This window comes from Rhinolophus sinicus, linkage group LG11, assembly GCF_036562045.2.
Source record: "Rhinolophus sinicus isolate RSC01 linkage group LG11, ASM3656204v1, whole genome shotgun sequence".
Classification (NCBI taxonomy): Eukaryota; Metazoa; Chordata; class Mammalia; order Chiroptera; family Rhinolophidae; genus Rhinolophus; species Rhinolophus sinicus.
The window spans coordinates 80,200,425-80,221,395 of record NC_133760.1 but is presented as its reverse complement, the minus strand read 5'-3'; the positions used below and the strand labels follow the sequence as shown (position 1 = coordinate 80,221,395).

Genomic DNA, 20,971 nt, shown 5'->3' with positions numbered 1-20,971 from the left:
GCCAGGCAAAACCGAGTGGGGACCCCCAATGAGCTGCCTTAAAAGATCCAAAAAGGAGCCTTGCCTCCCCTTCCCCCTGCCTGGAAAAAGCCATTGCTGTCTCTGGCTTTCCTCAAAGGAGATCGGTAGCCAATGACGGGTAATGATCAGTAAGCGTTTTTACAACCTAAGACAGGAGTCGATCGCTTTGATGATTGATATCCAATGACGGGTAAGTAAAAATGTCTGTACTGACCACCTAAGCCAGACACGATCTCAAAAAAATAAATAAATAAAAATAAAAAAGGGGGATATGTAGGGAATTGGAGCATTAAGGGTTAAGAAAATGTAACTTCAAGCAGAGTTTGGGAGGATGGCTGAGGGAAACTCCGATAAGCATAAAGAACAAACAGACACCTGCTGTTCTGGGGATGAGAAATTACCAAAGAGATAAAGACAGTCAGGGCCAAACTTTGAGAAAACATAACTAATCTGTACTTGCTGCCTCAGCTGCTCTATGTAATCTTGTTTCTGTGTGTATAAAAGAAAGCTGGCTTCATGATGAAATTCAAAGTATGAGAGAAGCTGAACCCTTAAAATTTGATGCAGCTCAGGCTGCCTCTGAGTTTGTTGATGTTCTTAGGAGTGTTTTGCCCTCTATGCCTTATATTACCCATTCTGTTATAATATTTCTTACATTGGGCATCTGTGTCTGCTTGGTTCTGTGCCTACTCCCCATCCTCATCAGATGTTTCATCAGCAGGATGTTAGACTTACGAGCTGACATCCATCAGCTTGAGCTCAAGGCGAAGCCTTAAGTCTTTCTCCCCCATGCATTTAGAGGGGCGGGTTAGCCAAAGACGGGTAAGTACTTGGGAGCCACTTCAACACCTAAGACAGGGCTTGTATTAATAAAATATGAGTACCAATGACGGGTAAGTTGAGGCAGGCGTCCTGGGATGCCTAAGTCAGGCACCGTCACCTCGCCATCCTGGCTGGATGGACTTTGCTTTTATAAAATAAAAAAGGGGGAGATGTGGGGAGCCATGGTTTCTTGCAACCCTGAACCTTGCAGACTGGCTCGGTTTCTGCCCCCATAACATTGTCTCTGCCTTATCTGAAAAGCGCCTAACGGCTGCTGAGGAATGTGGTGAAAACGGCCAGTTCCCAGACACAGAAAACTAAGGGCTTTCTAGACAATTAGTAGATTCTGTCTCCTTGAAATATTTACTTTTGTGAGTTTCAGTGACCTTGTATCTTCTATGTCAAAGTAAGGTTGAAGCTGGAAAGATTTACTTTCACTGAGATAATGCATATCTTCTTCGTTTAACTGCACGTACTCAAATTGTATATATTGGTTAGAAATAATAAACTCAGGGCTTCAGCATGACTGAAGACCGGCCACATTAACATTTGTGTGTGTCTTTTATTTCATTCCCACTCCCCCATTCAGGTACTGATCGACTCGTGGCGGCTGGCCCGTCACAGGGGGGAGGTCCGTACATGGACCCAGGGACCCAAAACGGGGGTGGCACAGACCACCACCCTCGCCAAGTGGGGTGCCTACTTGGAGCAACGTAGCACCCTTAGTTCAAGCCCTTTGAGCACAGAGCTACAACAGGTCCTGGGGCCTGTGGAGCTTGTAGCCCAGGCTGAGCCAAGTGCTCTGCCTAGAGGGGAGGACTTGGAGCCCTCGCCCTACAAAGAAGGACAGTCCCCAATACCTGAGGATGCCTGGTTTACTGATGGTTCTAGCCGAGGGGCTGCAGCTGTTTGGACGGCTATTGGTGTACAAAACAGACACCATTTGGTTTGATACTGGGACAGGCCAGAGTAGCCAGTGGGCTGAATTACGGGCTGTGTGGATGGTAATCAGCCACGAGCCTGGGCCCCTAGTTATTTGCACTGACAGCTGGGCGGTGTTCCGGGGCCTAATGTTGTGGCTTCTTACATGGAAATGCCAAAACTGGTTGGTGGGACACCGTCCACTGTGGGGTCAAGCCATGTGGCAGGACCTCTGGGATCTAGGGCAGAGAAGGAGGTGACCTTAATGCATGTCACAGGTCACTTCCCCTTAGTGTCCCCAGGTAATGATGAAGCAGACGCCCTAGCACGGGTACGATAGTTAGAGCGGGCTCCTGCCACTGATGTGGCCCACTGGCTGCATAGGAAATTGCAGCACGCTAGAAGCCAAACCATGTGGCAGGTGAGCAGATGCTGGGGCCTGCCTTTGAAATGGCAGGAGATAGCAGACGCCTGCTATGACTGTGCCGTCTGTGCCCAGGACAGCCCCCAAAGGCGGAGGCTCCCCTGGGAGACACAGCAGATTACGCGAGGGAGGGTGCCCCTCACTTGCTGGCAAGTGGATTACATTGGACCCCTGCCTAAGGCCCACAATGCGATATACGCATTTACAGCACTGGACACTGCTACGGGGTTGATGTTTCTTGGCCCTGTCCGGCTGCGGATCAGCAGCATACAGTGGTCGCCCTTACACGGCTGTGCGCCCTCTATGGGCGCCCCCAAGTCATTGAAAGTGACAGGGGTACCCATTTTACGGGGCAAGAAGTGCAGCACTGGGCTGCCAGGATGGACATACAATGGTTGTTTCACACCCCGTACAATCCACAAGCAGCTGGCATGATTGAACGCTATAATGGCTTTTTGAAGCAAGGTCTCCGGGTGTCAAAACACCCTCCCACGATGCGTGACTGGGCCTCTCGTCTATGGGACGTCCTGAGAGTCCTGAATGAGAGACCACAGAAGGGAGGGCCCGCACCAGTAGAAGGTCTGCTACATCGAACGGCCACTCCCATTCAATTACAAGTTACCACCAGTGAGACTCTGTTAAAGCCAGGCTATGGCAGAAATGGGAACATTTTGCTGCCAGCACCCACATGCTTGAAAGCCGGGGAATGGCAGCAATGGACTTGGCCCTGACAGGTCAAAAGCCCCCACTGTCGGTGGTTGGGTCTGATAGCCCCATGGGGGGCCGGTTTGACTCATGATTTGCAAGTGACACCAGGAGTGGTGGCTGAGTGGCCACTGCAAGTGACTGTAGTATACAGAGGTCCCGATACTGGGATGATTTTGCGAGGAAACTGTGCTCTCACTATGGCCTATTATGGGGTCCCCTGTTCTGTTACATGTTGAAACTATGCAAGGGACCCCAAGCACTACCATAAAGGTCTGGTACCACAAACTGGGAAAGGTGCCAGTGGCAGCGACCCTCCTTTCCCAGGACAAAATGCTAGCGTGTATCCTCCCAGATGGAAGGGATTTGCCATTGTTGGTTCCTAAGACTACCGTTTCTTTTCGTCCGTAGGTGTCAGTAGGCTAATACGGCACAGGGACCCTCGCGGAAGACGCTTGTCGTGTAGCTTGTGAGGCAAGACCCTGTAGGGGTGGAGTGTGGGGACAGAGCCCCAGAAAGTAGTTTACAGACTCTCGGCCTCAAATGGAAAGGTGCTGGCTCGGGTGGTGGATGGCCATCGGCTGTGGCTAATTGGCCATCGGCTGTGGCCGGTTAGCCGATTGGCTGCTGGTATAACTGCTGCGGCTACGGAGGAGAGCCGAGGAGAGCGGAAGAGAGTAGAGGAACAGAGTCGAGGTGAGTGGAGGAGAGTCGTCGGCCGGTTGGCGGAGGAGCGGACAGCAGGTCGCACGTCCAGTGGGCCCAGCCTCCAGTGAGACTATAGTGGTATGACTTCCCTACCTATGGCTCCGTGGGTGTTCCTTTTTGGCCTCACCATATCCTGCGTTTTTGTGTGGGGAGCGGGAGCAGAGACCCTGCAGGCCGCCCCACCTGAAAAATGGCACAGCGAGCAGGGTCTCCCGCATGACAGTCCCCTACTCATACTCATCCAGACCAGTGCATCTCCAAATGTGGTCCCCAACCAACAGCAGCAGCATCAGCTGGGAACTTGTTAGACATGCAAATATTAGGGGCCCCAACCTCGACCCACTGAATCACTCAGGGCAGTGCCATTAGTCTGTGTTTTAACAAGCCCTCTGGGTGTTTCTGAGGGACACTGAAGCTTGCTAATTGTTTCTCTAGACTCACTTCTGTTGCCCAGAATGAAGACAAGTCATTAAAAATGACTACTCGCATTGCCACCCTCATCCAATCCAACCAAAAAGAAAAAATGGGACAACAAAGAGGGTCAATAAAACCCAAGTGAAGGACAGGCTTAAATGAGTCATTGAAGTAAATTATTAGAAAATGGTAACAGTAGAGTAGACCAAATTAAACATGATTTAAAATGATAGAGAAACCTGAAAAACAGAACTAAGATAATGCTAAAATTAAAATTCAATAAAATAAGCTAAAAGTTAAAAATAGAATAAAGGGGAAATAAGTGAAATTTTCCATAAAAATAGAAACATCTGCCCCATTTGGTGCTTTCTTCAAATCAGGCACTGTTCTAAGAAAGGTGCCTCTTCTAACTCATTTAATTCTCCCAATGACGCCGTGAGGCAGGGCCATTACCATCTCCATTTTACAGCAAGGAAGGAAGGCACAGAAAGAATGGGTACTTTGTTCCACAGCTTGGTTGGTAAGGTGAAGAGCAGCACTCCAGCTAGGAAAGCAATGAAAAACATACTTATTAAGAGAGGTCATGTTCAAAATAAAAATAAAGCCCCTGAGGTTAATTAGTTTAAAATGGTAGGTCACGAATTAAGAGAGGAAAAATACATGAGTGGGAAGCAGAGAAGAAACAAAAAGAACAAGGTCCCTAGTGGCATCTGGAGGTGGGTTTGCCTTCCCAGCGCTGAGGCAGACGCCCTACTATTCTTGGAGAAGAAGCGAGGGGTGGAGAGCCTGGCATCACCTCGTATCTTGCCTTCCACTTAGCCCCTCTCAGGACGTCTCAACTCCACACAAGTCGGAAGCAGATCTTCTTACACCAGTACATATCTCTACAGCACAAATACCATGCCTGTTACAGTGACAGGTCTTCATTTGGTTGTTTTCTACAAAAGGTAGAAAACTTTTGGTTTTTCTCTATTAATTAGGAGTTAGTTTTGAATCATTTCAAAGTTTTGTTTTGTTTTTTCTCTGGATCTAGGACATGATGGCTTCCAAGTTTTGGGAGACATACATTTTCCACTAACCATCTAGTAGAGAGAAGAATGTTGAACCCATTGAAATGACTAATACTATTAATTGGATTTAAGGACAATTAAAAGAGCTTTCCTAATTTAAGTTTTGTAAAGTGTTTTTTCTCCTTATTGAAGGGTCTTATTCTGACTCTTCAGAATAAAGGCACTATTCTGATATTCTAAGAACAGGGACAGAATCCCAGGGCAGCTCACGCCCCAGCAGTCCAGCAGTCTCAGAAGTGAAGGGAGAACAAGGCTGTAGCTGATGTATCCACATGTGTCCTGTGTGCAGGCCAAGGCTGAACTGCCTAAAGCTGTGACTGATAAATAACTGGCTTGAAAGCTGGTGGGAAGTTTCATTGTTTTCTCTCCTCCAGGAGAAGCCCAGGAGAGAGGTGAATTCCTTCCTAACCATAGGTGATCAAAGCTGGAGGAAATGCTCAATCAAATTGGAGGTAAGACTGCAATTGGGAGTGGCTATCTCTATGGATTAAGAAACTGATACTTGTACTACTTTTTTTTTTTTAAGATTTTATTGGGGGAAGGGGAACAGGACTTTATTGGGGGAGCAGTGTGTACTTCCAGGACTTTTTTTCCAAGTCAAGTTGTTGTCCTTTCAGTCTTAGTTGTGGAGGGCGCAGCTCAACTCCAGGTCCAGTTGCCGTTGCTAGTTGCAGGGAGCAGAGCCCGCCATCCCTTGCGGGAGTCGAACCGGCAACCTTGTGGTTGAGAGCCCGCGCTCCAACCAACTGAGCCATCCGGGAGGCAGCTCAGCTCAAGGTGCCGTGTTCAATCTTAGTTGCAGGGGCGCTGCCCACCATCCCTTGTGGGAGTCGAGGAATTGAACTGGCAACCTTGTGGTTGAGAGCCCACTGGCCCACGTGGGAATTGAACAGGCAGCCTTTGGAGTTAGGAGCACGGAACTCTAACCGCCTGAGCCACCTGGCCAGCCCACTTGTACTACTTTTGAAAGAAAATGTTTAGAATTAGTGTTCTGTTCTACTAAAAGAGAAACAAAACGAAATGTTGGGACTAATACAACTAAAAGGGAAAGATTAATTGTGCAATATTAATATGATTCAGAGTGGATACATTTTAATTAATACAACATTTTGATTAGGTCATGTCTAACATAGTACAAAAATTTTAACCTACCAACAGTACCGTTAAGATGAATTCTCCCTCTCACTCCAGTTTCTCATTCTCTAGGTTTTCCCACTCAGGAGGCAACTAAATACGTGTTGTTTAGTTCAAAGATTCTGAAATGTTGTAAGTTGTCGATCAGTTATTTTACATTTCATTTTCTTTTCTGAGTGGAGTGCATTGTGGACAGCCTTGAGGGAACCACTGGGCATCTAGCCTACACGCTACTTGGCAAACGCCAGCAAATAACTTTCCTCCTGCGTTCGCTAAGTGCTGAAAACCTCTATTTCCATGTTGTACCTCTCCTCTGAAATAGGATTTTCTGGATCTTGGGATAAGCACGTGGGTAGCATCCAGAATGTGTTTCCCTGTTAAATACAATTTGACAAAGTGACTTTTTAAAAAAAATTTTATTGGGGAAGGGGAACAGGACTTTATTGGGGAACAGTGTGTACTTCCAGAACTTTTTTCCAAGTCAAGTTGTTGTCTTTTCAGTCTCAGTTGTGGAGGGTGCAGCTCAACTCCAGGTTCAGTTGCCATTGCTAGTTGCAGGGGGCGCTGCTCACCATCCCTTGCGGGACTCGAACTGGCAACCTTGTGGTTGAGAGCCCGTGCTCCAGCCAACTGAGCCATCCGGGAGCTCAGCGGCAGCTCAGCTCAAGGTGCTGTGTTCAATTTTAGTTGCAGGGGGCAGAGCCCACCATCCCTTGCGGGACTTGAGGAATTGAACCGGCAACCTTGTGGTTGAGAGCCCACTGACCCATGTGGGAATCGAACTGGCAGCCTTCGGAGTTAGGAGCATGGAGCTCCAACCACCTGAGCAACCAGGCAGGACACTGACTGTGGGGACAGAGCCCCAGAAAGTTTACAGGCTCTCGGCCTCACGTGGAAAGGTGTTGGCTCGGGTGGTGGTTGGCCATCGGCTGTGGCCAGTTGGCCAATTGGCCGCTGATGTAACTGCTGCGGCTATGGAGGAGAGCCGAGGATTGCTGAGGAGAGCTGAGGAGAGCCGAGGAGAGCGGAGGATTGCTGAGGAGAGCGGAAGAGAGCAGAGGAACAGAGCCGAGGAGAGTGGAGGAGAGTCGTCGGTCGGTTGGCGGAAAGGCAGACGGCAGGTCGTGCGTCCGGTGGGCCCAGCCTCCAGTGAGACCATAGTGGTATGACTCCCCTACCTATGGCTCCGTGGGTGTTCCTTTTTGGCCTCACCATATCCTGCATTCTATGTGGGCAGCGGGACCAGAGACCCCGCAGGCCGCCCCGCACGACACTGACAAAGTGACTTTTAATAAAATGTGTTGGGAGATGTCATAAGACCAGCCTTAAGGGAAGAACCAAACATGAGAGAAGGAATACTAACAATGGTGACTATTATTTACCTAGCACCTATGGTGTGCTGAGTCCTTCAATGCATTACTTCAAATTTTGAAGCTTAAATATTCACAACAACTCTGAAAGGTAAGCATCAGCATGCCTGTTTAAAGATTCAGTCACTCACCCAAAGCTCTGAATTAATGACAGCCAGAATTTAAACACAGACATGGCCAGTTCCACAATCTTCCTCTTTTACAGTTTTGTTTCTCACACTGGCCCACATCAACTTTTAAAAGGGGGTGGCAGCAGCTATGTATAGTGCCATGCGGGTACTGGACTTATCAGGGGATCACTGTATAAATTATATAAATGTCTGTCCACTATGCTGCTTACACTTGAAACTAATAATATAAAGTAATATTGAATGTCGACTGTAGCTAAAAAAATTTTTTTAAGGGGAACCATTGTCACCCCAATAAATTTTAATTAAAAAAAAAGCGGGGCGGGGGGGGGATATAGAATTCCTGAGATCAAAAGAAAAACAAAAAAGGACCTGTGTTGGAAAGCATGTGAGAAGAAACCATGGGGTTCAAACAGAGGTTGGGTTATTCAAAAAGTCTTAGGCTTTGTTAAAAAGAGCTATTCCATGATTTATATAGCATCAAAAACTGATATTTCCCTTTTGCTATTGTCATTTTCTGTGGTCACACGAGATCCCCTCTGGGAGAAGGATGGTTTTTCTTTCTTTCTGGATGTTTCCCTTGTTGTGTCTGCAGTTTTCAGTGTGGTCCACCTAGAACTGGATCCTCTGAAACAGATTCCTGGACAATTAGGCTGAAAAGTAACAATATTAGATGCAAGAGCCCCCACTGACCCTAAGCTTGTGGTTACTTATGGGGTACCTATGATAGAATATTTTAACAGTTTTCCAAGAAAAAAAAAACCAGACTATAGTAGTTAGCTATTGTTGCATAGCTACTTACCCAGAAAGCAATGGCTTAAAACAACTACATTCATTATCTTACAGTTATGGTGGGTAAGCAATCTCGTTGCCTCTCTGGTTCAGGGGATCTTACCAGCTTGTGGTTAATGGGTTGGCTGGGGCTGCAGTCATTTCAAGACTTGACTGAGGGGAGATCTCCATCCAAACTCATGTGTGTGACTGGAGACATCAGTTCTTAGCTACATGAGGCTCTCCATAGGGCAGCTCACATGGCAGCTGGCTTCCTCAGAGCCAGCAAGTAAGAGAACACGAAGGGGTGCTCAACCCAGGATTTATAATTTTGTATAACCCAAACTTGGAAATTGTTGTGTTTGCTAGCTCGCAGGTTGTGAAAGTATTTATAAGGCACGAAGGAGTAGAAGTTAGAAAATTTATTTAAGGAGAGAAGTACCAGCAGAGGAGTTGCTGGGGTCAGAGTCTAGAGTAGACAGCTCCCCTGATGAGAAGGTGTGTAGGGGGTTTATATTTTTCTATGCAGGATACTTCTCAGCTTGCAGGGAGTTTGCTGTTACAATTGGCTTCTTCTGGGAACTGTTCTGTTCCCATCTGTGATGGATGTAAGGCGCCTGTTAGCTTGCAAGGGGGGTTGCTACAGTCAGCTTCTTCCGGGAAACTGTCTGTTCCCACAGCTAGCCGAGGGATTCATAGCCAAGTGGTTAATCTTTAAGCTCGTTCCTCTTAGCTTACAAATTCGTTCCTCTTAAACTTTTACCTGTCTCATCATACAGTATTGATAATTTTGAACTAAAATGTTATTTATAAATACATAAGAAAAGCAAAATATGTTATCTATGCATTGCTATTATCCAATGATACATTTTTTTAGAGATGGGTAGAAGATCATGCGACATGGTGACCTGATAACTACACTAACAGATTATACTATCAATGCTAACTATGCTAGCAAACACTGCTAACTATGCTAAGTACGTCAACTAGTAGTAACACTGCTAACTATGCTTACAAACGATGCTAACAATTTTAAGTTGCTGATACCAATATTAACAATGCAAGCTATGCTCACTAACGATACTAGTAAGTAATAGTAGGCAATGCTAATTGTACTAACAATACTAAGTATACTAACTAAAAACTTTAAAGACAAAAATGAGGAAAAGAACAAGAAAAATAAAAAATAGAGAAAAATGAGAAAAGAACAAAGGAAGAAAATGAGAAAAAGAAAAGGAAAAACAAAAACTGAGAAAAGAGAACAAACAGAAATAAGAACATGGAAACTTATAAGGAAAAAAGAAAATGAGAAAAAGTGTAAAGACAAAAGAAAAAATAAACTAAACAGGACCCCCAAAAAAAGGAGAAAACAAGCTCATTGGTCCAAGTCAGACAGGTCACCACACATCAGCTTCCTGGGCTATAAGGACAAAAACCTCAGCCCAGCCAGGACCTTATACAGGATTTTTTGTAATTCCATCACAGTGATGCCTTATGAGGCCGGAGCATAATCACGAAAAATCATGACTGGGCATAAGATACAGTGGTTTTCTCACTTACTAGTTTCAAGACCCCTTTACTTTGGGAAAAAAAAAAGGAGGGGGGACCCCAAATAACTTTTATTTTTGTGGAATATTAAAGGCTGATATTGACTTTAATAGAAATGAAAATTTGTAGGATGCTTCAGGGAACTTTTCATTTACAATTTGAAAATCTGTCATAAATTTTGTCTTTTAAAGACCTTATAGTGCCCTACACTTAAAATATTCAATTCCTTTTTTTGAAACTCTGGTTGATCTCAAAATGATGCAACCCACCATCCCTTGCTGGAGTGGAACTGGCAACCTTGTGGTTGAGAGCCCGTGCTCCAACCAACTGAGCCATCTGGGAGCTCAGTGACAGCTCAGCTCAAGGTGCCATGTTCAATCTTAGTTGCAGGGGGTGGAGCCCACCATCCCTCGCGGGAGTCGAGGATTGAACCAGCAACCTTATCGTTGAGAACCCACTGGCCCATGTAGGAATCAAACCAGCAGCCTTCAGCATGAGGAGCACGGAGCTCCAACCGCCTGAGCCACCAGGATGGTCCCATCATTGCTTTCTACATTAGGAGACTAATGTACTTGTTTAAAAAAAACAAGCAAACAAACAAAAAACTTTAGGGCAGGCCCGGTGGCTCAGGCGGTTGGAGCTCCGTGCTCCTGACTCCGAAGGCTGCCGATTCGATTCCCACATGGGCCAGTGGGCTCTCAATCACAAGGTTGCCAGTTCAACTCCTCGAGTCCCACAAGGGATGGTGGGCTTTGCCCCCTGCAACTAGCAACAGCACCTGGACCTGGAGCTGAACTGTGTCCCCAACAACTAAGACTGAAAGGACAACAACTTGACTTGGAAAAAATAATCCTGGAAGTACACACTGTTCCCCAATAAAGTCCTGTTCCCCCTTCCCCAATAAAATCTTTAAAAAAACAAAACAAAACAAACAAAAAAACTGTATGTTTTTGGATTTGCAATGCATAAAGATGTAATTTTGTGACATCAATAACTGAAAAGGCACGAGGTCAGAGTTGTGAAGGAGCAGAGTTATTTTGAAAAACATGAAATTGAATTTAAGCTTGTATGAAGTCACATAAGAGTGTTAAATGTACTCCCCATGGTAACCACAAGGAAAAGAGCTGTAGAATATACACGAAAGGAATTTAAATATTTCCCTACAGAAAAGTCAACTAAACACAAAAGAAGACTGTCATGTGTGAAATGAGGAACAAAAGACTCATAGACATATAGAAAACAAACAACAGAGTGACAGAGAACTGATAAGTCTCTCCTTGTCAGTAATCACTTTCAATGTAAGTGGGTTAAATAGTCAGATTGGCGGAATGGATCAAACACATGAACCAGCTATACACTCTACCTATATTAGGGACTCACTTTAGATCCAAAGACACAAAAAGGTTGAACTTGAAAGGATGGAAAAGGGTAGTCCATGTATATAGTAACCAAAAACGAGCAGGGCATATTCAAGGGAAAACAATAACTATGGATTAAGAGACATAGATTGGTAGAATGGATTAAAAAACATAATGTAAGTATTTGCTGTCTACAAGAGATTCACTTTAGATCAGAAGACACAATTAGATTGAAAGTTAAAGTATGGAAAAGATATTCTGTACAAATAGCACCCCAAAGAGGGCAGGGGCGGCTATACTAATATCAGACAAAATCAGCTTTAGATCAAATATACCCATTTTCGTGGCCAACTTAGTCACAGTAGCTAAACTGTGGAAGCAACCCGTGGCCATCAATGGATGAATGAATAAGCACCATGTGGTCTATACATACAAGGGAGTATTTTTGAAATTTGAGAAAGGAGGACATTCTGGTACAACATGCATGAAACTTGAGGGCATTGTGGTAAGTGAAATAAGCCAGTCACAAAGGAGCAAATGCTGTATTACTCTTCTTCTATGAGTAGAACACTGAGAATAGTGAAAATGATAGACAGGAGTTCCTAGGGGCTGGGGACTGGGAGGAAATGGTTAGTTATAGTTTCCTGGATATAGTGATTCCGTTTTACAAGATGAGAAGAGTTCTGGAGATGGTGGTTGTGATGGCTGCACAGCATTATGAATGTATTTAACACCACTGCAGTGTACACTTAAAAATTGAAGGTGGCTTTCTTTTTTTGTAATGTCTTTGTCTGATTTGGGGATCAGGGTGATAGTGGTTTGTAAAAAGTGTTTGGGAGCCTTTCCTCCTTCTGGATTTTTTGGAATAGCTTGAGGAGAATAGGTGATAATTATTTTTTGAATGTTTTGTAAAATTCTCCTGTAAAGCCATCTGGTCCAGGGCTTTTGTTTGTTGGGAGCTTGTTGATTACTGATTCAATTTCCCTGGTGGTAATCAGTCTATTCAGGTTTTCCATTTCTTCTTCAGTTAGCCTTGGAAAGTTGTATGCTTCTAGAAAATTGTCCATTTCTTCCAGATTGTCTAATTTGTTGGCATATAGTTGCTCATAGTAATTTCTTAAAATCTTTTGTATTTCTGTGATGTCTGTTGTCACTTCTCCGCTTTCATTTCTGATTTTATTTTTATTTATTTATTTTTTATTTTTTTATTGGGGAAGGGGAACAGAACTTTATTGGGGAACAGGGTGTACTTCCAGGACTTTTTTCCAAGTCAAGTTGTTGTCCTTTCAATCTTAGTTGTGGAGGGTTCTGTTCAGCTTCAAGTTGTTGTTCTTTTAGTCTTAGTTGTGGAGGGCACAGCTCAGCTCCAGGTCCAGTTGCTGTTGCTAGTTGCAGGGGGCACAGCCCACCATCCTTTGCTGGAGTAGAACCGGCAACCTTGTGGTTGAGAGGACACGCTCCAACCAACTGAGCCATCCGGGAGCTCAGCGGCAGCTCAGCTCAAGGTGCCGTGTTCAATTTTAGTTGCAGGGGCGCTGCCCACCATCCCTTGCGGGACTCGAGGAATTGAACTGGCAAACTTGTGGTTGAGAGCCCACTGGCCCATGTGGGAATCGAACCGGCAGCCTTCGGAGTTAGGAGCACGGAGCTCTAACCGCCTGAGCCACCGGGCCGGCCCCATTTCTGATTTTATTAATTTGGGTCCTCTCTCTCTTTGTTTTGATGAGTCTGACTAATGGTTTGTCGATTTTGTTTATCTTCTCGAAAAACCAGCTCTTGGATTCATTGATCTTTTGTATTGTTTTTTTGGTCTCTATTTCATTTATTTCCACTCTTATCTTTATTATCTCCTTCTTTGTACTCCCTTTGGGCTTATTTTGCTGTTCTTTTCCCAGATCCCTTAAGTGTAAGGATAAACTCTTGATTTGTGATTTTTCTTGTTTCTTTAGGTAGGCCTGCATTGCTATGAATTTCCCTCTTAGGACTGCTTTTGCTGCATCCCATAGATTTTGGGTCGTTGTGTTTTCATTTTTGTTTGTCTTGAGATATCTTTTGATTTCTTCCTTGATCACATTGTTGACTCATTCATTACTTAGCAACATGTTATTCAGCCTCCATGTATTTGTGTGTCTTCCAGTCTTTTTCTTGTAATTGATTTCTAATTTCATAGCTTTGTGGTCAGAGAAGACACTTGATATGATTTCAGTTTTCTTAAATTTATTGCGACTTGTTTTGTGGCCTAACGTGGTCTGTCTTGGAAAATGTTCCATGTTTGCTTGAGAAGAATGTGTATTCTGCAGCTTTGGGGTGAAATGCTCTAAAAATACCAATTAAATCCAATACTCAACCTCACTAATCATTGGAGAAATGCAAATAAAAACCACAATAAGATGCCACCTCACCCCAGTCAAAATGTCTATCACCAATAAATCAACAAAAAACAAGTGCTGGCGAGGATATGGAGAAAGGGGGTCCCTCGTGCACTGCTGGTGGGATTGCAGATTGGTGCCATCACAATGGAAATCAGTATGGAGTTATCTCAAAAAACTGGAAATGGAATTACCTTATGACCCAGTGATTCCACTCCTACGTATCTATCTAGAGAAATCCAAAACACTAATTTGAAAAAAATTTATGCACCCCAATGTTTATTGCAGCACTATTCTCAGTAGCCAAGACATGGAAACAACCAAATGTGCATCGGTAGAAGACTGGATCAAGAAACTGTGGTACATTTATACAATGGAGTGTTACTCGGCCAAGAAGAAGAATGAAATCTTATCAATTGGAACGATATGGATGGAACTAGAGGACATTATGCTAAGTGAAATGAGTCAGACGGAGAAAGACAAATACCATATGATCTCATTTATATGCCGAATCTAAAGACTAGAATAAATGAACAAACTAATCAGAAACAGTCTCAGAAATATAGAGGAAAAACTCAGGGTTGCTAGATCGGAAAGGGAGTGGAGATGAGGGAGAAGGTGAGGGGATTAGAAAGCACAATAGGTGACCACAAGATTGCCACGGGGATATGAAAGACAGTTTGAGGGGTATAATCAATAATGTAAAGATTTTGTAGGGTATCTGATGGACATTTGTATTATTAGGGAGACCACTTCAGGGACGGTGTAGATTCCTGATCACTGTGCTGTACACCTGAAGCTGAAGCTGAATAATAATATCAACTATAATTTAACGTATGTATGTATGTCTATGTATATAGTCACAAGAAGTGCAGTACAGCATAAGGAACAGAGACAGTGGAAATGTAATAGCTGTGTGCAATATCAGAGGGGTAGTAGATTCGGGGAGGGTGTTTATCATTTTGTGAGGGGTATAAATGTCTAATTATTACATTGTTTTGTACACCTGAAACTAATAAGAAAAAAAGAAGAAAACAAAATGGTGAAGGTGGGAAAGTTTGTAATGTGTATGCTACTATAGTAAGAAAAACTGGGGTGGAAAGTTTTGTCTCACCCCTCCCTATCCAGCTGTCTTCTGAGTGTGTGTTGTATCCAGACAGGTGAGAAAGTGAGTAGGAGAGGCCAGCAGAGAAATTCCTGGCTAAAGATTCCTGACCTTACTGCGTCCTCCTGAGCCGGAGAGACTTCTCTGTCCTGGTTTACAATCTCATTGATCTCCATCATTTCATTCCTCTTTTCCAGAAAATCACAGTAGACTATGAAAACTATGAAATTGAGAAGACCTAATTATTGGCACTGGGAAATATGAAAGTGGATTATCTATGGAAATAACTCTGAGCAATTCATTCACCATGAACAGAGATGATCTGCGTGGATTAAAGTTTCATGTCAATTGAGCCCATCCTTCAACATCTGCAGAGAAGGACAAAGGGAACTTGGAGAAAAGTCAGCTAAACTGAATCCTGGTGCATAGCAATCATGAGGCAGTGAGTGAGTGCTGTTTTTATTTTTATTTTTTAATATTTTTTTATTGGGGAATATTAGGGAACAGTGTGTTTCTCCAGGGCCCTTAAGCTCCAAGTTATCCTTCAGTCTAGTTGTGGAGGGCATAGCTCAGCTCCAAGTCCAGTCACTGTTTTCAGTCTTAGTTGCAGGGGGCACAGCCCACCATCCCATGCTGGAATTCAACTGGCAACCCTGTTGTTGAGAGCTCACGCTCCAACCAACTGAGCCATCCAGCCACCCAAGAGTGAGTGCTGTTTTAAGGGCATGGATGGACTCCCCATAGAGAGGACTCACAGCCAAATGGGGGTCCTCTGGTCCCCTCCTGGGCATGGCACTTGTGGGTTAGCAAACAGCCAAAAGTCCTCTTCACCAAGGCGGACAGACTCTCACTATCCCAGGCAAGTGAGTTGGGAGCAAAGCGCCTGGCCATGGTTTTGTGGGGCTGGTCATTGTAGGCGCTCGTGGAAAAGCTTTTCAGGAAAGAGGACCAGCATGGGCCATCCTGTGAGGGATGCTGAGGAGACCTTGAACCTGGCCGTGGCCCTGTGTGGGTTCTGGTAGTGGGAAGCTCCTTCAGGGAAATTTGAGATGTGTCTCTGGATGCCTGAGGCTGAGAAACATGACCAGCGGTGGACCAGGGAGGGCCATGCAGCCAGCGGGAGTGACTTTGCCTGCCTATCCCATCCTTCTTGACTTTCTTGGAGCAGTTGTCGGGTCTCACCTGGGCTGGCGGCTTTTAGGTCAATCCAGGAAGATAGATGAGATGGCCAGACATCTCGGGGGGTGATAAAAGAATGAAATGAATTAGTTGAGAGTGTTAGGATTCATTCATTGCAGTATGAAAGTTACTGAGGAAAAAACTGTGGAGGTTTATAGCAGTGATAAAAATTACCACCATCACACTTTATTGCAATCATTACCATTGTTTTTACTTAATTGTTTTTACAAAATAACTGAAGTTTATCCCCAAAAAAGTCTCTGACCTATGGAAGGTGACAAAGGAAGTGTGTCATTGGATAGATACCCCTAGTCATTCGCAGAAAGTGAAAGAATTTGCATGACTCAGAAAAGTAGGAGAGCAAGGAAAGTTTTATTCAAGAAGAAAGATGCCAGCATAGAGGTTGCCAGGGGCAGACGACTGCCCCTAACTTTAGGTTAGTTTTTTCTTATATAGGACAGGGAAGGAAAACTTCCCACAGGAGATGTGACGTATAGACTGAGGTTACTTGATTGACATATGGTGGTTATATAACTAGTTTCTTTCTGTGCATGCTTTTACTCAGAAGGCATACAGAAAAACTCATGGGTGGAGGGGAGGGCAAGGCTCAATGTTCATTTTGTTTTAATTGTATTATAATGAGGCTAGAGTTCAGCTAGCAGGTGGGTTCCAATAGTTTGCTCATATTTAGGAACCAGCTAAATCCAGTTGGGGTTTTATCTCCCCTTTTTAGGGGTGTTTGGACAGCTTAATTGTCCTGTAGGGGATGAGCCTGGATGGTTCCTGGGAAGGGAATGCATGCCTGCGCAGTCCCCCTTCGCACTCACTTTTATGAACTCTTTTTTTTTTTTTTTTTTTTTTTTGCATTATCAGGAAGGGTTTCAGTCCATGGAATGTTCTAAATCTGCCTGGGAGCCGGGGAACCACTCACTCCAGCAGGTGAGCACCTGAACCACAGCCTGCATGCAGCAGTGAGCCCAGAAGTCCAGACCACTGTTTCCACAGTAGTCAGCCCAGTGCTCAGGACTTGGTCAGTCACTGACCAATTCCTCATTTTGAATCCCACTTCCTACTGAGAAGCAAATAGCGGAAAGCCAAATATATTAATGATGTTCTTCACTTATTTCCAGAATGGCTGTAATGTTGGCTATAAATATGAAACCTTCTTCCACACACCGATATTTTCAAGAATGGCATATTCTCATACAGCATGTACATACAATAAGGTACATCATTTCTTTCTGAATTGGACTGATGTTAATTTTTAAGCTAACAAAACTGTTTCCTCTATGAAATTAAGTTTCCACTAGAGAGCTTATTCTCACTGCACATAAGCAGTAGTTAACAAAGAGCCATTATTTTGAAATATTAAGTGCGTCCTATACTAAGATGTTTTTATACATTCAAAACATGAAAGCAATTGGCTTGATTAAAGCACTGGGATCTTAAAAATGCATTGGGACAGTGTCTTCATATGCCCAGGAGACATTAAACCCAGAAGTTCAAAGACAGAGATATTCTTTATGAGGAAGGTCATGGATTTTTTTTTCCCCCACTTAGGAAAAAACATGCTATGTGTGCCAGGAGAGGTGTACTTAGACCCAAGGCTTTCATCCCTTGGAAGATGAATGAAAATGACTTTGTTTCTATCCTTCACCTCCTAGCTGGGAAAGAAATCCACTTTTGTGGGTTAAGTAGAGAATGGTGCAAACAGCTCAAATGCAGATATTAATGTTATATCCAATCTCTTACAAGATTCCATATTCCTGAACCTTTCTCCTCAAGTCTGCATCTATTCTGCTGTTACTCATCTTGATTCATGGTTCCATCTTTCAGTAATTTACCTAGGAGAAACTCCTCAGAGGTATTCCATACTCTCCTTCCCTTCATCCAGAGACTGTCAAATTCTGTCAACTAAACCTCTACAGTGTTTCTTGAGTTGATTCCCTTTTTATTTCTCTCCCTGGCCTGTTGTAATAGCTTTTTTTTTTTTAAAAGATTTTATTGAGGAAGGGAAACAGGACTTTATTGGGGAACAGTGTGTACTTCCAGAACTTTTTTCCAAGTCAAGTTGTTGTCCTTTCAGTCTTAGTTGTGGAGGGCACAGCTCAGCTCCAGGTCCAGTTGCCGTTGCTAGTTGCAGGGAGCACAGCCCACCATCCCTTGTGGGAGTCGAACCGGCAACCTTGTGGTTGAGAGGACGCACTCCAACCAACTGAGCCATCCGGGAGCTCAGCGGCAGCTCAACTCAAGGTGCCGTGTTCAATCTTATTTGCAGGGGGCACTGCCTACCATCTCTTGTGGGACTCGAGGAATCGAACTGGCAACCTTGTGGTTGAGAGCCCACGCTTCAACCAACAACTGAGCCATCCGGGAGGCAGCTCAGCTCAAGGTGCCATGTTCAATCTTAGTTGCAGGGGGCGCTGCCCACCATCCCTTGTAGGACTCGAGGAATTGAACTGGCAGCCTTGTGGTTGAGAGCCTACTGGCCCATGTGGAATCGAACCGGCAGCCTTCAGAGTTAGGAGCATGGAACTGCAACCGCCTGAGCCACCGGGCCGGCCCTGTAATAGCTTTTTGATAGGCTTGTATCAAAGTTACCTTCATCAAACAATATTTTAAAAACTTTTACGTTCATATTTAAAAATCTTTGGTGACTCTTCATTGCCTGCAGGAGAAGGTCAAGATTTTAATTTGAAAATTAAAAGCTGATAACTAGTCAGCCACCTTTAGCTCTTCTAGCTCTATTTTTTCTAATTCTCCATTATGTACCTCGTATCTGATTCAAACATAGCAAATTGTTTTCATTTCTTTTATCCTGAAGGCCTCTGCATGATTGCATGCCTTTACTTGAATATCTTTTCTATAGCATATTACAAACACATGGCCATTATCTGCTTACATCTGTCTCCTTCAACAGATTGTCAGTCAGGACAGAGACTATGTCTTGTACATCACTGTATAGCAAGCAGCTAAAAGAGGGTAAAGATTCAGGATACATTAGTTGAGTAAATATATAATTTAATGAAACATATAGTGTAGAGTGCAGATAAAGTTAACATGGTGCTCCCAAAAGATGCCTCTTTGGTTTTCAGAGGTGAAAGCTTTGGGAGGGGTGAAGCTAGGAGTATCCCCAAACCTGGCCCAGACTTGAGCGAGAAGCAGAGTTCTAACAATTATTCTAAAGCTAAGGAGGAAGGAGCCAAACTGGAAATGTGGTGGGGGCTGCATTTTGTCAGGAACCAGGAACCAAAGATATGGATTGAGTCAAGAATAAAATCAAATATAATTAGAGGATATAGGTTCTGTATTATCTTTCCTACAACCTCCAATAGGTAAGTTTCTTGTAGCAGATTGGACAAAGTTAAGTTTTCTGCTAAGAACTTGAGATGGAGAGAATCTGTGTATGTAGAGTAGAACCCAATATTTTGAAAGGCAACTGCATTGAGAGCAGAGCTGACTTCCACTCCTGAATATTAAATAACTTAACCAACACATGCATGCACTGAAGTGGATCAAAGACATTCCAATTAAAAGAAACAGAATGTACAAAGGTTCAGAGAAGTGAAAGTGTGTCTAATATTTGAGGAATTTCTAATACTCTCATTTAGTGGGAAAATAGGATGTGAGGGAGCAGTAGAGGAGAAGAGGATTAGTGACTTTTGAAAAAGAATCAAAGATCTAAGGTGGCCCTTCTGATCCCTGCTTTCTGATGTTCACATGTCATTCGCTCCCCTTAAAGGTAGGCAGAACCTGTGATTGATTCTAAGCAATAGAATATGGCACCGGTGATGAGATTTCAGTCAGAATGATTACAACACATTCTATAATACTCTATCTTGCTAGCAGACTTGCTACCTCTCTTACACTGGTGGTTTTGAAGAAATAAGTGCCGTGAATTCTATAGCTACAAAGAATTGAATGCTGCAAACAACCACATGAGCAGGGAAGTTAATCCCTCCCTAGTTGAGCCTCCTGCTAAGAATATAGCCCTGGACAACACCTTTAGAACAGCCTTGTGAGATTCTAAGCAGAGGACCCAACCAAGTGATGTCCACACTACTGGCCCACAGAAATTGTAAGTTAATAAATTTGTGTTGTTTTATGCCTCTAAGTTTGTGGTGCTTTGGTATGCAGTAATGGCAAATAAATACAGATTTTAATATCTGTAAGTGACATGGTGCTGTAACAAATACCCAAAAATGTAGGAGTGGCTTTGAAAACAGGCAGAGGGTGGAATCTAGAGAATTTTAAGTATCATGATAGAGAAGGCCTAAATTACTTCAAATATGCTATAGAAATCTGAACTTTAAGGATTCAAAAGGAAGTGAGGCACATGTTGGAAAAATCACAGAAGTTAGTAAAATTGTTTCTGGCAGTTATGTGGAAGGCAGAACTTCCAAGCAAAGTGTTGAAGATATTTATAGAAAAAATATGGGAGCAAGCAAAGTATTGAAGATATTTATAGAAAAAATATGGGAGGAGAGATACTGTGGAAAGGAAATAGAAATAACTATTAAACAAAAAGGAACAAGGACTTAATGATCTTGAAAATTCTCTGCTTCTCCAGGTGACCAAAGATGCTAAAATTAAGACAATGCTATCTAGAGAAAAAAAGCTGAGAATGTGACTGTACAACCTTTTCATAAAACTTGAGAAAGATTAAAAGGACAGAGTAATACAAAGGGTCTTTTCAAGAGATTAAGGTTTTTCCCCCACAGATTCTCTCAGTTAAACCATAGAGACTCTATAAAGCTTAAGTTTGTTTTTCTTCAACCATCTCATTAGGAGCCAAAGACAGAAAAAAAAATATCTTGAAAAGATCTGTGGGTATGTTTTTTGTCCAATGAGATGAACTCCACTGAAATTCATAGGAAACCCACAGATTTTTTTAGAAAATTATTTCAGCAGAAACACTTCCAGC

The 20,971-nt window shown here is 43.5% G+C and overlaps 1 long non-coding RNA gene across 3 annotated transcripts in view; it reads left to right on the top strand.

Annotated features, from left to right (window-relative positions):
* LOC109436036 (uncharacterized) overlaps positions 1 to 20,971 on the top strand; it is a 57,299-nt gene that overhangs the window by 18,509 nt on the left and 17,819 nt on the right. The window contains exons 2-5 of one of the 3 annotated variants that reach the window (XR_012490472.1): positions 5,460 to 5,537; positions 15,066 to 15,314; positions 16,921 to 16,986; positions 17,178 to 17,273. This is a non-coding gene — a long non-coding RNA (uncharacterized LOC109436036). Of the gene's footprint in view, positions 1 to 3,240; positions 5,538 to 14,461; positions 14,598 to 15,065; positions 15,315 to 16,920; positions 16,987 to 17,177; positions 17,274 to 20,971 lie in introns of those variants that run through there. The other 2 variants (XR_012490471.1, XR_012490473.1) reach the window with 2 other exon arrangements.